The sequence below is a fragment of the Protopterus annectens genome, chromosome 6.part0, assembly GCF_019279795.1.
Source record: "Protopterus annectens isolate FY-2018-M chromosome 6.part0, PAN1.0, whole genome shotgun sequence".
NCBI lineage: Eukaryota > Metazoa > Chordata > Ceratodontiformes > Protopteridae > Protopterus > Protopterus annectens.
The window spans coordinates 38405153-38422369 of NC_056737.1; the positions used below are offsets into that span (position 1 = coordinate 38405153).

General features: G+C 41.6%; 1 protein-coding gene across 3 annotated transcripts in view; it reads left to right on the forward strand.

Moving 5' to 3' along the window:
- Positions 1-17217, forward strand: part of EIF2AK4 (eukaryotic translation initiation factor 2 alpha kinase 4) — a 3701979-nt gene that overhangs the window by 887365 nt on the left and 2797397 nt on the right. The gene's annotated exons all lie outside the window — the stretch shown is intronic.

Genomic DNA, 17217 nt, shown 5'->3' on the forward strand with positions numbered 1-17217 from the left:
GAGCAGCTTCCCCTTGATACAGGACTGATAATTTGTGCCACAGCTGTTTTTTATGTCTAAATGGAGACTTTTTAGTTCATTATGGGATGGATACTCAATGTAAAAGTGTAGTGAGGAATGACTGGTGATTAATAAGTTATATGTACTGTGATGCAGAATGAAATTTTGAGCATTACTGAAGTAGTAGGAAATTTGGCACCTGTACCCTGGAAGTGTGAACACAAAGAACATGGTAACAGACGAATGAGTGCAGGTTTTGTCTCTGCTGAATGTTGGTTCAGTCATTCTACTTCCTCTTTCCCATCCTTTCTTCCTCATTCTGAGACATCTCCAAACCTCTGTGTTAGCTACATTCCACCATTCCTTCTGGTATTGCACTTTAGTGTCCACTGTCTTCTGAGTGAAAATTGCATTATAAACATTTTTTTTTTTTTTTTGCAGAGGTTCAACCCCCAGCTCGACATCCCTTACATGTGTGTCAGTAGGTGTACAAAGTCTGCTCATATACGTATAGTTTTTAAAATGCAGGTGCACCAGAATGATGAGTTCTTGGACTGAGTCCGTGTGCATCTAGGTGGACATTCTGGCAGTCTCATACACAGTCTGCAGAAATACAGCTTATGTCGACATTGTTTGATTTGAAACCAAATAGTGTCTTAGTTCATTTTACAAATATTACCACTCGTAGTTAATAATGACTTACTCTGTTAACATTGTCAGTCCCAACTGTGCTTCAGCTTGCATTAAATGCAGCATGACCGTATTGCCCCATTCTTGTTTTTCCCATTTGGGAAAACAAAGGGTTATTATGTTATGTTCCTGCCAGCTTTCAGTACTTGCCTGTTAATGAAATATCTCATTTTGAATTGGCAAATGGAGAAAAAAAATAATCTGAAAGTTGAATGGCTGCAGAATTTTTCAGGTAGAACATATGACTGTAGATTTCATTTGTCTTACTGGTGGATTATTTCAAATAGATACGCTGAGCTAAAACTATTTAAAACGCACCATTGCATCTATTTAATTTATTTTTATAAAACTGGACACAGAATTTGTTCTTGTACCTACTGCAGAACCAACTCTCTTTCACATGGGTAATTGGCATGTGAAAGAACTTAAGTCTCTCTATACTGCGTTGCTTTTAACTTTAATTTTCAAATTTGCTATTTCACAGGACTTCAGCAGTAAAAGGTAGTGATCAGTAGTAGTAGTATTAGTAGCAAGTTTTTGAATTATCTGGGTGTATTATGATAGTAGTATTGAGTTGGTCACATCTGTGTTCATGTTTGTTGTGACGGGTTGCACTGTGCTTGTGTGGTTTGGTTTGTTGTAAAGGCTTGTATTGTATTCTTCTAGCAGCAATGATCTGGCATTTTAATTTACTAATTTATGAACTTATTTTTACCACCAGGCATCTGAGACATAGTCAGAACAGTGGCTGTAATTCCTTCTTAATGCAAATGACTAACCTTTCTATCGTTTGCTTACATTTAGCAGTCATTACTCTGATTTTGAATGTTTAAGGTATATTTGTGTGAAGCAATTTGGAATATTTTTATTGTGATCATTTTTTTTTTTTTTTTTATCACTGTCAGAACTGAGATGTGCGTAGGCCATAAAATCACTGAAACTGATAGGTGTGAAGGCCATTTGTGGATGAAAGTTATTCACCCTTGCTGCTGTTTGATCATTAAAAAGGAATTACTGATCAAGTCAGGTCCCCTCCTCCAAACCAAGGGAACACGGCTGCCTATGTGAAGTTGTTCACAAAAACCCTTTACAGTCATTTTACAATCATGTGTACAGCTACATAGAGGCAGCAGTACCTACTCAAAGTAACACACAAAAAAAGAGCCACCTGATGGAATTCTAACATCAGTAGGTTGTATAACAAAAGGTGGAAAATTATGACCAAAAATATGTAGTGTAATGCCCAGTAAGGTAAGAACTCATTCATCAAACTAAATAACTCAAGGGACTAATTAAGTCTACCAAAGCCAAGTTTAAGGTAAAGTAGCTTCTCAGGCTAAGGACAACTACAAGGCATTTTTCAGCTGTGTTTGAAACCTGAAAGGCAGTGCACAACAATGTGCTGAATTAATTGTAGTTGGAACCACTGATACCAAGTTGGTGGATTTAGCAAAACTACTGGTCGATATATTATGTGTCAGTTTTACCCTACCTTCCCTCCCAGACACCTATCAAGAAAGTTCCCCAACTATCACGAGGGAACAGGTTCTCATTGTACTCTCTGTGAAGATGTGAGGTATTGTCAGCTATGCCAGGAAAAGTAGGGCAGTGGATGTGTAACATATGCTAGCACAGCAAGCTGGAATTTAGAAAAGAATTATAGGTTTGAATATCAAACTGATTTGTACAGATGCTTGTGCTGAAAATGGATCGGTAAAGTTGCTTGTGTTAAAAATGTACTAACAGTGGGCCGACTGTATTGTAACTCAATTTTATATATATATATATATATATATATATATATATATATATATATATGTTAAAAGAGGTTATTGGAAGCAGCGGAGGTTAAGCTCAGCACCAGCTAACTGTGGAAATAGTTGTTGTCTTTTGGCTTTTCCCAGTTAGGGGTCACCACAGTGGAACTCCGGTCCGCTAATGATTGGCAGTAGATTTTCACAAACGCCAAGGTGCCCGCTTGACGTTCAACCTTCAGTGAAGGCGCGCCCATTTATGCATATCTTTTGAACGCCGACCCAACCGCGGGGAGGACATGCAGACTCCACACAGAAGGCACTACTGTGAAAATAGTAAGAAATTAAATTACTGGGCCTAGGCCGTAAAGATATGTCAGAGTTTTGAATGAAGCCAGAGATGCAATGTCTGTAAGAAGCATGGTTTGTTAGTCTCTGTAGGAGTAGATGTCTGTAATTGTTTTATCACTTTTAGAAGCTGCACCAGATCTGAGAAATGCTTTTATGTGTGTATTATTGACATGTAGATGCTAAGTCCTGGCAGTGTCTAGCAATGGGAGGGTTGCATGGGAAAAAGAAGTCAGATGACCAGATGCATGTGATGTCATTCTGTACTGAAATAATGTTTTAATATTTTGTGAGACAAAAATCTCAGGGAAGTCTGTTTCTCGGAACCTGACATAAAAGGATCCCTCACCTACTGCATCTTGCCTTGCTCTGTTAAGTAGATGTCCTTCAAGGATGCATCTGCAGTCATCGCATATGGGTTGTCCTGCCTCAGGCAGCCCTTCGGTCGGCCGGATTCCAAAGTCTGGGTCCGGGGTCGGCTGAGGTCGCCCCCTCCCCGACATCAGAGCGCCCAGGGTATAGTTTGCTTTGGAGGACTTCATGAGAAGTCTTATTTGCTAGTTTAAACCTAGGAGGGAGTGTTTCCAGTTTAGGAGGGCTCACTTCCTCTTACTGTTAGACAGCAATTTATTTCTCTTATTGTAAAGCCTGTTAATGGCAGTTGTCCACCAGGCAGGTTTGATCTTGAAGAGCTTGTTTTGGTCCTATCAGGTATGGCAGAGTCAATGCAGGTTTACAGGTGTTTGTATAAAGCATTGGTGTAAAGCTCAGCATAGTTGCCAGTTACATCTGAGGGAGGAGGTGCAGTGAAGCTATTTATACCATACCATAGGAGGTTATAATCTGCTTTGGAGAAGTTTTTTAATTTAGTTGTTGCTGGGGGGGAGTCAGGTGTGATAGCTACTTCGAATGAGACCAGTTTGTGGTCAGATCTCACCAGGGAGGACCTCACAGTGGTCCATGTGGGGGTATCAGCCAGCTGGTCCCAGGGTATTAGAGTTAATGAAAGCAAGGAACCTTTGGGCAGGTGAGTTTGAGCATGAGTAATTTACACAGTCAGTGGATGGGTAGTGACTGCGACTGTATGCACTTTGAATTTCTAGTACTTCTGCATTTTATAGCCTAGGTTAGATTCAGACGACTCGCTGAATCTAGACTGATTGGTATTACTTACTCATTAAAACCAGCTCTTCACTGAGATACTGAAATATCTGAGGCATCCATTGCTTCCAACTAACTATAAGTGCCTGTTGATCTGATGTTGCACTTTTAATTTGTATTTGCATTCCACTGCCTGTCTGAATTGTCTGAAGTATTTTTTGTCATGTTTTACTGTACACTGTACTAATTCAGCTGTAGCACTGCCCAGTTATAAGTTTATATTTCTGGATCTGTTTTGTAACTTCTGAGCATCAACTTTAAGCCACCTTTATTGGTGAAGGCCCTTCTGCACCGTTGTGTGAGGAGAGTGCTGTTCTGGGTCCCATCTAATCAAGGGTGTTTGAAGTAGAGCTCAGAGAGTGTTCTTATTGGATAGTTTGAGTTAAAAAGGTTATTTTCTTGTTTTATTTAAGCCCTGCATTTGTAATTGTGTGTAGTGCTTTAACATGTACTGCCACATAGTGGTGGTTGCCGTTGTTGTTTATAGATGCAGATGTTTTGTTTGTTAAATTTTCCTTTAGCACTTTGCTTGTGGTCCTCTTGAGGTTTCTCACTGCCTTGCTGTACTATCAGGTGGAGCACTAAGCATAGCCTCAAAGGTACCAGCACACCACTCACCCACTAGCCACTCCTAAGTGTGATCACTTTTCCTGATCATATAAATTTACCTATCCCTATGGACGGACGATTTCCCACAGTTTCTCCAGCCAGCTTGTTCGACATGGGCATCCTGAGGCAGTGTAACAACTGCCTCATGTCCACTGACAACCCTTTACTTCTAGTCCACACAAACGCAACATGTGAGAGATGCAGCTATATTAAGAACCTTGAATCCATGCTGTCTCACACACCAGTCAGTACATATGGCAATGAGCTGGTTGCCAGTGTACACATCTCAACTTGTACTCCACCCCAACCCACATCACACATGCCTACATATGCAGAGGTCCTCCCCAGAAACATACCAAAACACCAGAGACCTCCCAACCACCAGCACAAGCACGGTACACATAATCCTTCCTCTGCAGAACACTTTGCAGCTCATGCACCAGTGTCTCATTGGTCAAACTGTTACGGCAAAACACAAAATCAAACATATTAGTCATAGGTGATTTGATCATGAAAAACACTGATGTCCCTCTCACCAGCCTGGATAAGGGAATGGTCATTGTCAGCTGTCTGTCAGGTAACAGGATACGCCATATCACACATACACTCAAGTCTGTCAACAACAGGTACTGTTGTGACTCCGTCATAGTCTGTGTTGGTGTGAACGATTTGAGACACAGTGGTCTGGACTATGTGAAGAGAGACGTGACTGAGCTTATGATTAAATATGTTTTATAATAATTCTTATTCTTAATCTTTTTATTGTGGCTGGTCCTTTAGAGACTATTTTAATTTTTAGAGTACTTTTTTCTATTGGTGACACTGTGGCCACTCCTGAAGCCTGGCTTGTTTGGTCAACATTACCATTTGTATTAATATTAATTTCACTCAGTATAATTGGGTACCCTTGCAAGAGCCTTGGGTAGCTGGCTTTGTAGTGTATGGTGTCAGTGATAACTACCTTATAGTCTGAGCAGAAGTGGGTACAGCAGGTAAATTTGTGCCAGACTTTCCCAGGTGTGTGTGTGTGCTTGTACACGCACGTGAAAACCAAATCTCACAGTCTGTGTGCTTGTCAGCTACTTGGAGCAGGGACACAAAGCACTGATTTCACAGAGAGGGTGCTGGGGAAATTAGCTTGGATACCCCACTGTGGACTTAACCCTGTAAATGTGCTAGTGGGGAGCCTTATTGGTGCTCTGGAGGGAGACTGCTATAAAGAAATCCAGACTCGGGCTGATTGTGTTCCCTCTGTGCACTTAAGGGAAATTGTGCTTGATGCACAGAGGTCTGCATATGGAAATACTGAGTATATCCATTTGTATTCCAAGTGAACATCCCTCTCCAGTGTCAGTGGTGAGGCTTCAGGCTCCTTGATTACTGCCCCAGAGTGGGGACGTCCCACACCATATCCAAAATCATTGCATCAGTGGGACCTCATAATACCCCAAGATGCCTGCTTAATAGCTTGAAACATGACCTGTCAGGCCCACTAGAAGCACTATTCAGTCATAGCCTCCAAACCGGCTTTGTGCCAAGCGAATTGAGGACTGCAGCTATTATCCCTACACAAAGGGTGTCCATCCATGGACCTGTGCAACTACTGACCCATACACTTGTCTAGTGTCATATGTATAGCCATGGAAAGCATAATTATGAGCATGATAAATAAAGACATAAATATTCGAACATTGGCTGTTGGTTTCATGTAGGGCAGGTCATGCCAATGTAACCTGGTGGACTTCAAGAAGCTCAACAAAGCAGTGGACGAGGGCAGCATGATTTTGACCTAGCCAAACAGTTCTACACAATACCTCACTCAGGCATTGGAGATAAGCTCATGAAATTAGCTATAAATACCTGTGTTACCCACTGGATAGTTTGTTCACAAATTAAGTCGGAAGAGGTAAGTCCACCTCCAAAAAATGCCATCCACTAGTGGAGGCCCCCAGGGCTCAGTGCTGGGCTGCTCCTTTTTGGCATCTACTCTGTTTAGTCACGGCCAGTGTCAGAGGCCTCTGGCTGACCAAGTTCACAGACTATCGCAAACTAGTCAGACTCCCTCAAAAATGCTGACTAATAACTGGTGGCAGAGTCCTGAATCAAAACCAAATGACAGAAAATACATAGTACTATTTTTCAGAAAGATGATTATCCCTGGAAGTTACTGCATTGATAATACATCCCTAAGAGTTGACCCTATGTTCGGGATTTGGAACACACGCTGACAGTGACTTGGTCTTTGACCATCATGTCTCTACTGTAGTAAGGAAATTCTTACATTGTGCAACATATAACCAGAGGTTTGGCATTTTGTCCAAATATGTCCTTGTTCCATTGTACTCGGCCCTCATGAGACCAATCCTTTTTTTGAACAACTTTATTACTTTATCACTTAAGACATATGCAAGCATACAGTAACAGATAAGAAAACAATTTTTAAAATGTTTTACATTTGAATACAGTATACCTCATACATATTTTCGTTGCTACTATCATCAGTCCTACACTATAAAAAATACTGAATTCCTGCCTTCACTTAAATCTCACTCCTCCTCTTCCTGAGCATTATTATGCATGAACAGTGCAGTGAAAAAGTATTTGCCCCCTTTTTGAGTTCTTATTTTTTTGCATGTTTGTCGCACTTAAATGTTTCAAATCATCAAACAAATTTAAATATTAGACATATTAGACAAAGATAACCCAAGTAAACACAAAATGCAGTTTTAAGTGATGATTTTATTTAAGGGAAAAAAAATATCCAAACCTACATGGCCCTATGTGGAAAAGTAATTGCCCCCCCTTATTAAATCATGAATTAACTGTGGTTAATCACATTTTTGGGAAAACTGAGTTCAATTTCACTAGCCACACCTAGGCCTGATTACTGCCGGACCTGTTGAATCAAGAGATCACTTAAATGAAACCTGTCAGACAAAGTGAAGTAGGCCAAAAGATCCCAAAAAGGAAGACATCATACCGCGATATAAAGAAATTCCGGAACACATGAGAAACAAAGTAATTGACATCTGTCAGTCTGGAAAAGGTTACAAAGCCATTTCTGAAGCTTTGGGACTCCAGCAAACCACGGTGAGAGCAATTATCCACAAATGGATAAAACATGGAACAGTGGAGAACCTTCCCAGGAGTGGCTGCCTACAAAAATTACCCCAAGAGCGCAGTGACGACTCATTTGAGAGGTCACAAAAGAACCCAGAGCAACATCTAAAGAACTGCAGGCCTCACTTGCCTCAGTTAAGGTCGGTGTTCATGACTCAACCATAAGAAGGAGACTGGGCAAAAATGGCACACACAGCAGAGTTCCAAGGCGAAAACCACTGGTGATCAAAAAGAACATAAAGGCCTGTCTCACTTTTGCCAAAAAAGCATCTTGATGATCCTCAAGACTTTTGGGAAAATATTCTGTGGACTGATGAAACAAAAGTTGAACTTTTTGGGAGCTGTGCATCTTTTACATCTGGTATAAAAGTAACACAGCATTGCAGAAAAAGAATATCATGCCAGCAGTCAAACATGGTGGTGATAGTGTGATGGTCTGGGGCTGCTTTTCTGCTTCTGGACCTGGACAACTTGCTGTGATTGATGGAACCATGAATTCTGCTCTGTACCAGAAAATCCTGAAGGAGAATGTCCGGCCATCAGTTTGTGACCTCAAGCTGAAGCGCACTTGGATTCTCCAGCAGGACAATGATCCAAAACACACCAGCAAGGCCACCTCTGAATGGCTTAAAAAAACAAATAAAATGAAGTTTTTGGAGTGGCCTAGTCAAAGTCCGGACTTGAATCCTATTGAGATGCTCTGGCATGACCTTAAAAAGGCGGTTCATGCTCGGAAACCCTCTAGTATGGCTGAATTAAAACAATTCTGCAAAGAAGAGTGGGCCAAAATTCCTCAATAGCGATGTGAAAGACTCATTGCCAGTTATCGCAAACTCTTGATTGCAGCTGTTGATGCTAAGGGTGGCACAACCAATTATTAGGTTTAGGGGGCAATTACTTTTTCACATAGGGCCATGTAGGTTTGGATAGTTTTTTCCTTAAGTAAAATCATCACTTAAAGACTGCACTTTGTGTTTAATTGGGTTAGCTTTGTCTAATATTTACATGTGTTTGATGATCTGAAACATTTAAGTGTGACAAACGTGCAAAAAAATAAGAAATCAGGAAGGGGGTAAATACTTTTTCATTGCACTGTATTGTTCCCACAATTTCCACTTACTTCTCTGTAATTTGTTCCTTCCCTTTTCTAAAGATCCATCTTCCAGTTCTTTAGTGTCTTTTATAATATTCTCTACCACAAATACAGTTGGTGTAGAGTTTGATTTTCTAGTAGCCAACATAATTAAACTTAAGCCTTACTATGTCTAGGCAATTCAGGTCCTGTATCCCCACCCATATTGAAAGCATAATTTCCTTACTTACAGCCATTAGTTCCCCTAATATTTCTGATAGAGTACTCTTAGGGAATTTTTAAAATCTGCCAACTCATTACACTCCTAAAACGTTCTCAGTTGCTTCTTTCTTCTCCATCACACCTTTGACATTTGCTATCTACCTGAGGAATGTTTCTTTGAAGTTTGCTTGAGGTATAAAAATACCTATGAAAACACTTCTAAGCAGAGATCCTAAACCTTCTGGACTTGGTTGTATACTTGGGAAGCATGCATTTGTGTTCCCGTTGTTCTCTTGTAAATTGCTTTTCCAATCTCTCTCTTCAGTTTTTTTCTAACCTCCTCTGGTTGATTCCTACAGTTTTCGTGCAATATTTTGTATGCCATACTAATTATCCCTTTTTTTGACAGTTGCTTCTTTTCTAGATTCACTAAAAACTCTACCAGAAAAGGTATTTCACTTAAAGTTCCCATATCCTTTTTCTTTGCATGTGCTCTGAGATCAAGCCCTGTTAGGGAAAGCAGCTTGCAATCCAAAAGTCTCCTTGGCCTCAACCCATTTTGTTACCTATCCTGCTTGACTCATTTGTGCCAATATCTTGGCTCCTTTGCCAGATTTCACCAGTAAATTCAAACCCCATCTTGCCTATTTTCTGTACCTTGCTTGCAGTCATCACTGTTGGCAAAATCTTCTTTCTCCATTCTCATATTGACTTAGTTCTTAGAGTACTTTATGCTACTTTATTAACATAATGATATATATGGTGGTTATTCTCTCTAAGGATCTGAGTCCAAAATCTCACTCTTATTCTGTTTCTTGAACTTCTTCCTTGCTTCATCATTATCCCTTTCCAATCTGAATTTTAACCTTCTGCTTTTGTTGGATATGAGCCTTAACTGTGCATCTCTGAAATATCCCTTCAGATCTTGTAAACCTAAACCTAAACCATCTTGCTGTATTCCACTTACCTCTTACCCTATCAGATAAATTCCTTCAGTACTTTATTAGTTATTGTCCACATTTTCTCTTTGGGTTGATAAAAGTATGCCTGACCCTTACACAAGACTAAAGGGACTAAAAACATTTTCACTGCTTGTATCTTCCCATCTATATCCATAAATAATTGTCTTGGTATTTGTAATATCTTTTGTTTAGTCTCTTCCCACATATTCTTAGCTGCTGCAACAAACCCTTTTTAGTCCATACTCCTAAACACTTATGTTATCATGTCCTCATAAATATGGGTATTGCTGAACCAATTCTTGAGTAGGTACATAATTTATACCTGTAGCCTTTGTTTTATCTTCATAAGTTTTATATCCCGAAAAGACTTGAAACTGTCTTAAAATTATGTCCTTTTCTGGATTTATCAGGTACAAAATAACATCATCTGCAAATATAGTCAGTTTTTTTCATTACCATACCAATTACATCTTTATTTTTCTGAGCTCTTTATTTTCTTTGCCAGTGGCGTTTAATATAAAGCAAATAAGGTTAAAGAGTGCCTGGTTCCTCTGTTCAGAGCTCATCTCAGAAGTGCCCTTCCACTTGAATTTTTGCCTCTGATTCTTCATATAGCCTAATAACTAACCTTATTGTATCGGGGAATACAAATGCTTCTAGTGCCCTACTCATAAAATCCAAACTTACTCTTTCAAATGCTTTCTTTGTATCAAGAACCACCAACAACAATGGTATCTTTTTACATTCTGCTTCCCTCTGGATCGTCATTGTTCTACTAATGTCAAATGTTTGCCTCCCCTCCACAAAACCACACTGATCCATAGCTGTCAATTTTGGCAACACCTTTGCCATTCTTTTTGCTAGTATAGACATAAACACTTTATAATGGTGGTTTAAAATTGAAATGGGTCTGTATAAAGCGGGGTCTGAATAGTCTTTGCCTTCTTTATGTAACACAGCTACCTTCCATGTTGTTGGTTCTTCCCCTCCTTTAAAAATGCTGATCTGATGATGTCCATTTCATTTTTCCTCACTGATGGGTCTTGGGATCCGATTTCGGATCTGATTTGGCTGCTTCACAAGACTTATGATCTGAGCCTCGAGCTCCTTCCTCTCCCATGATGCCTTACATCTCCTATAACTCCTCAGATCTTGTTGCCATTATCCAGCACAGGCGTGATTTCATTGCCTTGAGTGCAGAAAAGTGAGTTTTCCTTTTTTGTCAATTTATTCCACTTTATTGAACTTTGTTAAACTTTTTCCTTAGTTTCTTTCCGTCTTATCTACGCCTCCCTATCTAAATAGATTTTTGCGCATGTTGGGGTTGCGCCCCTCCACACACACTCTTTTAGTCTGACATTTAGTCATTGTTACTCCTTTTTCCCCCCTTTCTTTAGTTAAAAAAAAAAAAAAAAACTTTCCCACTATCTTTACTTTACTTGCTTCTATTATTTGGTAGCCTCACTTTGCTTAGTGTCTGTGTCTGTCTGTGTGTCTGTCTGTGTGTGTCTGTGTGTCTGTGTGTGTCTGTGTGTCTGTCTGTGTGTCTGTCTGTGTCTGTCTGTCTGTGTGTCTGTGTCTGTCTGTGTGTCTGTGTCTGTCTGTGTCTGTGTGTGTCTGTCTGTGTCTGTGTGTCTGTCTGTGTCTGTGTGTCTGTCTGTGTGTGTGACTCTGTGTGTGTGAATCGGTGTCTGTTGGTGTAAGTGGTATGAGTGAGAAATCAACAAGGTTCAAAAGGTACACCTCTTGTGGACAAAAGATTTAAAATTTGGATGCCCACAAGAGGTGCGTCTACTGTCTCAGGCCTGGACTGGACAGTTAGAGGCCAACTGTGATATTTGTGTGGCCTTTAATCCCTGTGCCATAAAGAAAACAAGTTGATTTTGAGAGGTTTTTTACCGGTTTCTGGGGCTGAAACCCCTGTGAACCCTATTACTTCCAAGAAGTTGAAGAAGCATACCCTTCAGCATCCCCAGGGACTACGTCTTCTGTACCTTTCATCAACTGGATTTACTGTCACACTTTATCGCTGTACTATACATTATATGTTGTTTTACAATCTATTTTTTTCAAACTGTCATTTGAATCGTATTTGTATCTGGTGTTTGTGTCTTGTATGTGGAGCTTTTCTTCCCGGGCCTCCGCTGAAAAAGGACCTGTGTCCAGTCGAACTTTCCCGATTACCAAATGTAAAATAAATAAATGAGAGACAAAAGTTGTCAGATCTGATTGCTTCAGATCCGGTCGATATCCATTCTTCATTGGATCCAAGAGGTTACTTGGATATCACAGAACCTGGACCTACCATGACAATTCCTTGGATCTGAACCTTATTGAGTCCTAAGAACTTGAGTCCGAGCTTCCCTTCGGATCCGTCAGTCATCATTAGGATCCGAAGTTCCCCAACTCCGAGCAAATCCTCCTTGGATTCAAAGCCTTGGGATCAGAGATCTTGGAGCCCTACATCGATTTGGAGCAAGTCATCATCCCTGGCTCTTACTGCTCAGACCAGTCATTTCCCTGCAAAGTCTACTCCTTCCTCAACCTCCTCTAGATCCTCTTGGCTTTCCCATTCAGATATGGACAGGATGATGTGGAGTTTTATCAAAGCTCAGATTCAGTTGGATATTCTGCTATCTCTGTCCTATACTGGATCCATGAGTGCTCCAACTCCTGTAGTACAATCTTCTCTTTTGATCTGGCCATCAGCTTCAGAAATCCAGTATTCGGCTTATCTGAGAGAGCTGCTGTTAGAGCCAAGGATATATCTATCCTTGATTCTGTCAGTGTCTCAGACCAGCTCTGCTCTGATGCTTTCGGAACAGAGCAGGTCCCAGATGCAAGATGTTGGCTCAGACTTCACAGGGTTGGTCTTGGTCTGACCTTGTTGGATCCATCTCCATCCCTAGGGGCTTTGACCTTCGACAGTTCAAGTCTGGTGCTATCTGAAGGCACTGGATTTGGATTAGCTTCTACCTTATCTCCTTTTCATCTTGGCCGGGGGGGGGGTCCCCCCAGGTTCATCTGCTTTTCAGATGGAAGAGAGGACTTTCTCCAAAGCTCAAGATGCATCTCCTCACCACTTGGATCCTACCCAATCACCTTCTGATCCGAGCTTTGAGCCCATTCATCCTGCCTGTAGTCAACTCTCCAGGAAAGCCTCCAGGCGTTGCCCCCACAGGGGGTTCCCCATTCCGCAGATTTCTTCCCCGAGCATCCCACTGGGCGGTTCATCAGAAGAAATAGTGCAAGAAGAAACACTTGGACTTCCCTTTGGAGTCCTTGTCTGAAGACACCAACTTTGATGAGGGAGAGTGGTCCTCTAGATCTCCACCTGACGACATCTCCTTTGGAGATTTTAGAAATCCTGAAGCAAAAGGATGGATGGTTATCCCAGCCCCCTTCTTGTTTGGAGTCAGTGTTCCTGGAGGCCTTTGTGATGGACCCATCTACATCCTGGGTGGCACCACTGCTGGATGAACTTAGTGATTTAGTATCTTGACAGGCGTGGAAAGAGCCAGACACCCAGAGCCCATACCCAAGAGTGCAGATAAGTACGTTGGCCTGCCTACTGACTGCTTACATTGGAGCAAAAGTATTCCTTTTAATGTCATTGTGGTGTCTGCAGCCACCAAGAAGGAGCTAGTAGAACAGATGTCCACTGTCCATCCCCTAAACAAGGAGTCTCAGATGTTGGATAGACATGGAAAGTGTGCTTATGCCTCTGCTACCTTTATGTTGAGAGCATTAAATTACTTGGCACATTTCGCACATCTGGAAAGGGATCTGCTTGAAGAACTTAACACCTCTCTGGCAGAGTCCTTGTCAGAGGAGGACCTCAAGAAGTTATCTCCACAATTGGCCACTCTTTCCTGCATAGCTAATTCCTTGATCAGACTAATCTCTAATGCCTTGGAGGGAACCTCTTGTGCAGCTGGAACAGGCATAGCCCTTAGGAGACATGCCTGGATGAGGGTTTGCGTAAACCTTTAAGGCATGCTTCATCAATGTCCCTTTTGATGGTTCTTCTGTGTTTGGACCATCTGTCAAAGAAACTCTCTTACCTGCAACGAGCAGAAGAGAAAGACCTTGTCTGCTGTAGGGATCAAATTTTCTTCCCTCCAACAGACCTTTTCAATGAGCTAACAGGGTAAGAAGATGATGTGGTTCTGGAAATCTCAAAGTCCTTTCCCAAATTCCAAAGAAGATTCCTCTTCCAGAGGAAGAGGATTTAGTGGCAGACACACCCTAGAGGCAAAGGGGGTCTGCAGAATCAGGGCTTCAGAGAAGCATTTGCTGACAGGCCCCATCAGTGCTCCAGAAGCATTGCCAGACTGTTCTACTCTGGAGGCAGATTATCATTGCACCTAGACACCTGGGCAAACTTGACAAACAATGACTGGGTGCTAAACATTTAACCACAAAACCACTTCAACTCCTCTACAAAAACTGTGACAAAAAAATCAGAAAACCTCCGCTGGCTTTACCATAAAGGGCTGCCCTCCAAACAGTTCCACAGGTCCGCACCAACTGATGTACTCTGAATAAGTATGGATAGCACAAACAAATGCAACGTAGCAATGCTTCGAAATTAGAAATCCACTCCTCAGGAAACAGCAAAAAATATTTAATGTAAAATCACAACCACAAAACAGAACTGGGATTGAGCGCGCTTTCATCTATAACACATCGACTTCATCAGAATCCCTGATGAATGACTGGGTGCTAAACATTATTTCCAGAGGTTACTATATTCCCTTTTCCCTTCCAAGTCCAAGTCCCAGGAGGAGTGTACCTGATGTGCCACCCAGCCAGAGGGAGAATGACATTCTAGAGGTTCAGAAACTTCTAGATAAATTCATCCAGAGGGTTCCGACCGAACAACAAGTATGCAGAACCTGTTAATATTTCTTTCTGATGCTAAAAAAGACAGGGGACCTGCAACTGATCCTAGATCTGAAATATCAAGAAGTCAGAGTTCCGCATGGTTGCATTTCAGTCCATACTGCCATTACTACGCAAGGATAATTGGATGTGCTGCGTAGATCTGCAGGACATGTACTGTCATATAAATATGATAAACAGGCACTCCAGGAGATATTTGTGCTTCCATCTGGGAACCATACTTTACTAATTCAGAACACTGCCTTTTGGACTCACCACTGCCCCCCTGGGTGTTTACCAAATGCATATCAGTGGTAGCAGCTCACCTGCGACTGCAAAGATTCCAGATGTTTCCATACTTGGATGATTGGCTCCTTACTGCACCAACAAGGCATTGGCTTCTTCAAGCCACACAGTACCTGCTACAAATCTTAACTCATCTGGGAATCACAGTAAGCTTAGCAAAGCCAAAACTGCTCCTTGTACATAACATGGAGTTCATAGGAAAGCAACTCATGATCACACAAATAGCTGCATTGGCCCCACAGTGTTTAATATCCGAGACAAGAAGTCCAAGTGTTACTGGATATACCCACTCCACCTGCACATCTAATTTTGAGAGCCCTAGGATCTATGTCAGCTGCCATACTCCTAGTAGGTTCTTCATGCGAGTACTAACATGGACTCCAGCTGTTCAGTGGTCCATTCTTTACCAACCACTATCTATTCATATCAGCCTAACCCCATTTTGCAAGTGTCTCCTCCAATGGTGGATGCTCTCGGATGACCTGTACCTGAGCAGACCCCTTTCTCTTCTCCCTCCAATAGCCACGGTAACCACAGATGCTTCGCTGTTGGGGTGGGGGACATTATCAAAGAAGATGGTCCAAGGCACGTAATCCCCAACAGAGACCAAGTTGCACGTCAGCGTCTTAGAGATGAGAGCAGTCCTTCTAACAGTGCAAGCCTTTCACGACTGTTTACCTCTGGAAATGATAGCAATTCATACAGACAACATGTCATTAGTCTGGTACATCAACAAACTGGGAACCCATTCATATCCCTTGTGCAGAGATGCCATGAGAGTGTGAGAATGGGCAATCGCTTCAAGCAGCTTTCTCATTGCAATGAACATTCCTAGGAGACCAATGTACTGGCAGACAGACTAAGCAGATCTATCTTGAGTGCACACGAGTGGTCCCTGAACAAGTCAGTAGCGAACCAAATATTCAGCAGATGGTGCCAGCCCTGCTGCGATCACTTTGCCTCTCCCCTGAGCAACAAGTGCAGAAAATAGTCTGCTCTGATCCCCCTAAGCAGGGAGTCACCAAGGAACTCTATAGTCCACTATTGGCCTCCAGGTCTCCTGTATGCTTACCCTCCAATTCCTCTGATTATGAAAGTCCTACAGAAAACCAACAGGTTGAAAAGCACTCTGATCCTCATTGCCCCCTTTTGGCCTTGTCAGGTATGGTTCCCCTTCTTATGGTCTCACATCAAATATCCTCTGTGAATAATGGATCCCAGACAGGATCTAATTTCCCATCTGTCAGAACATCATCGTCCCAATCTCGGATCCCTGCGATTAACCATTTGGTTTCTCCACTTCCGATGGTTCTAAGAAAGTCCAGGCTAGCTTCCACAGTCCGAGAGATTATTCTTGCTTCCCAGAAGCCTTCCACAAAAAAGGTTTATAACAACAAGTGGAAGAGATTTTTCAATGTGGGCATCGAAACACAATATTGATCCCTTTTCAGTTCCTGTTTCAGCTATACTTCTGTTCCTAAGTTCACTTTTTCAAGATGGTGCCATTTTCTCCACTGTAAAGTTACAACTGGCAGCAATTACAAATTTTCATGTGGGGAAAGAGTCTACTTCTTCATCCTGTGTTTCGGCATCCAAACTATGTAAGGCATTTATGAAAGGGGTTTTCCTACTTAGGCCTCCAATAAAAGATCCTTCCCCTCCTTGGGACCTCACCATTGTACTTCAAGGCCTTACTCAGAAGTTCTTTGAACCTTCTGACTCCTGTGACATGAAGTTTCTAACTTGGAAAACCATTTTTCTCATGGCCATACTTCAGCCAAAAGAATGAATGAGCTGCAAGCTCGGTCATCCAAACTACCCTATAACACCTTTTCAAAGATAGGATCTCTTTAAGAACAAAATCCTACATTTATGCCTAAAGTTGCCATGGAATCAAATATTAACCAGTCCATTAATCTACCACTCTTTTTTCCCCAGTCATTCCAACAGGGGCAAATGTTACATTTGCTTAGCTTTCATAGACAGTTGCGTTTCTACCTACACAGGACATAGATACTTAGAAAGTCTGAGCAACTATTTATATCATTTTCACATAATTGACTAAGCCAGGCAGTGTCAAAATCACAGC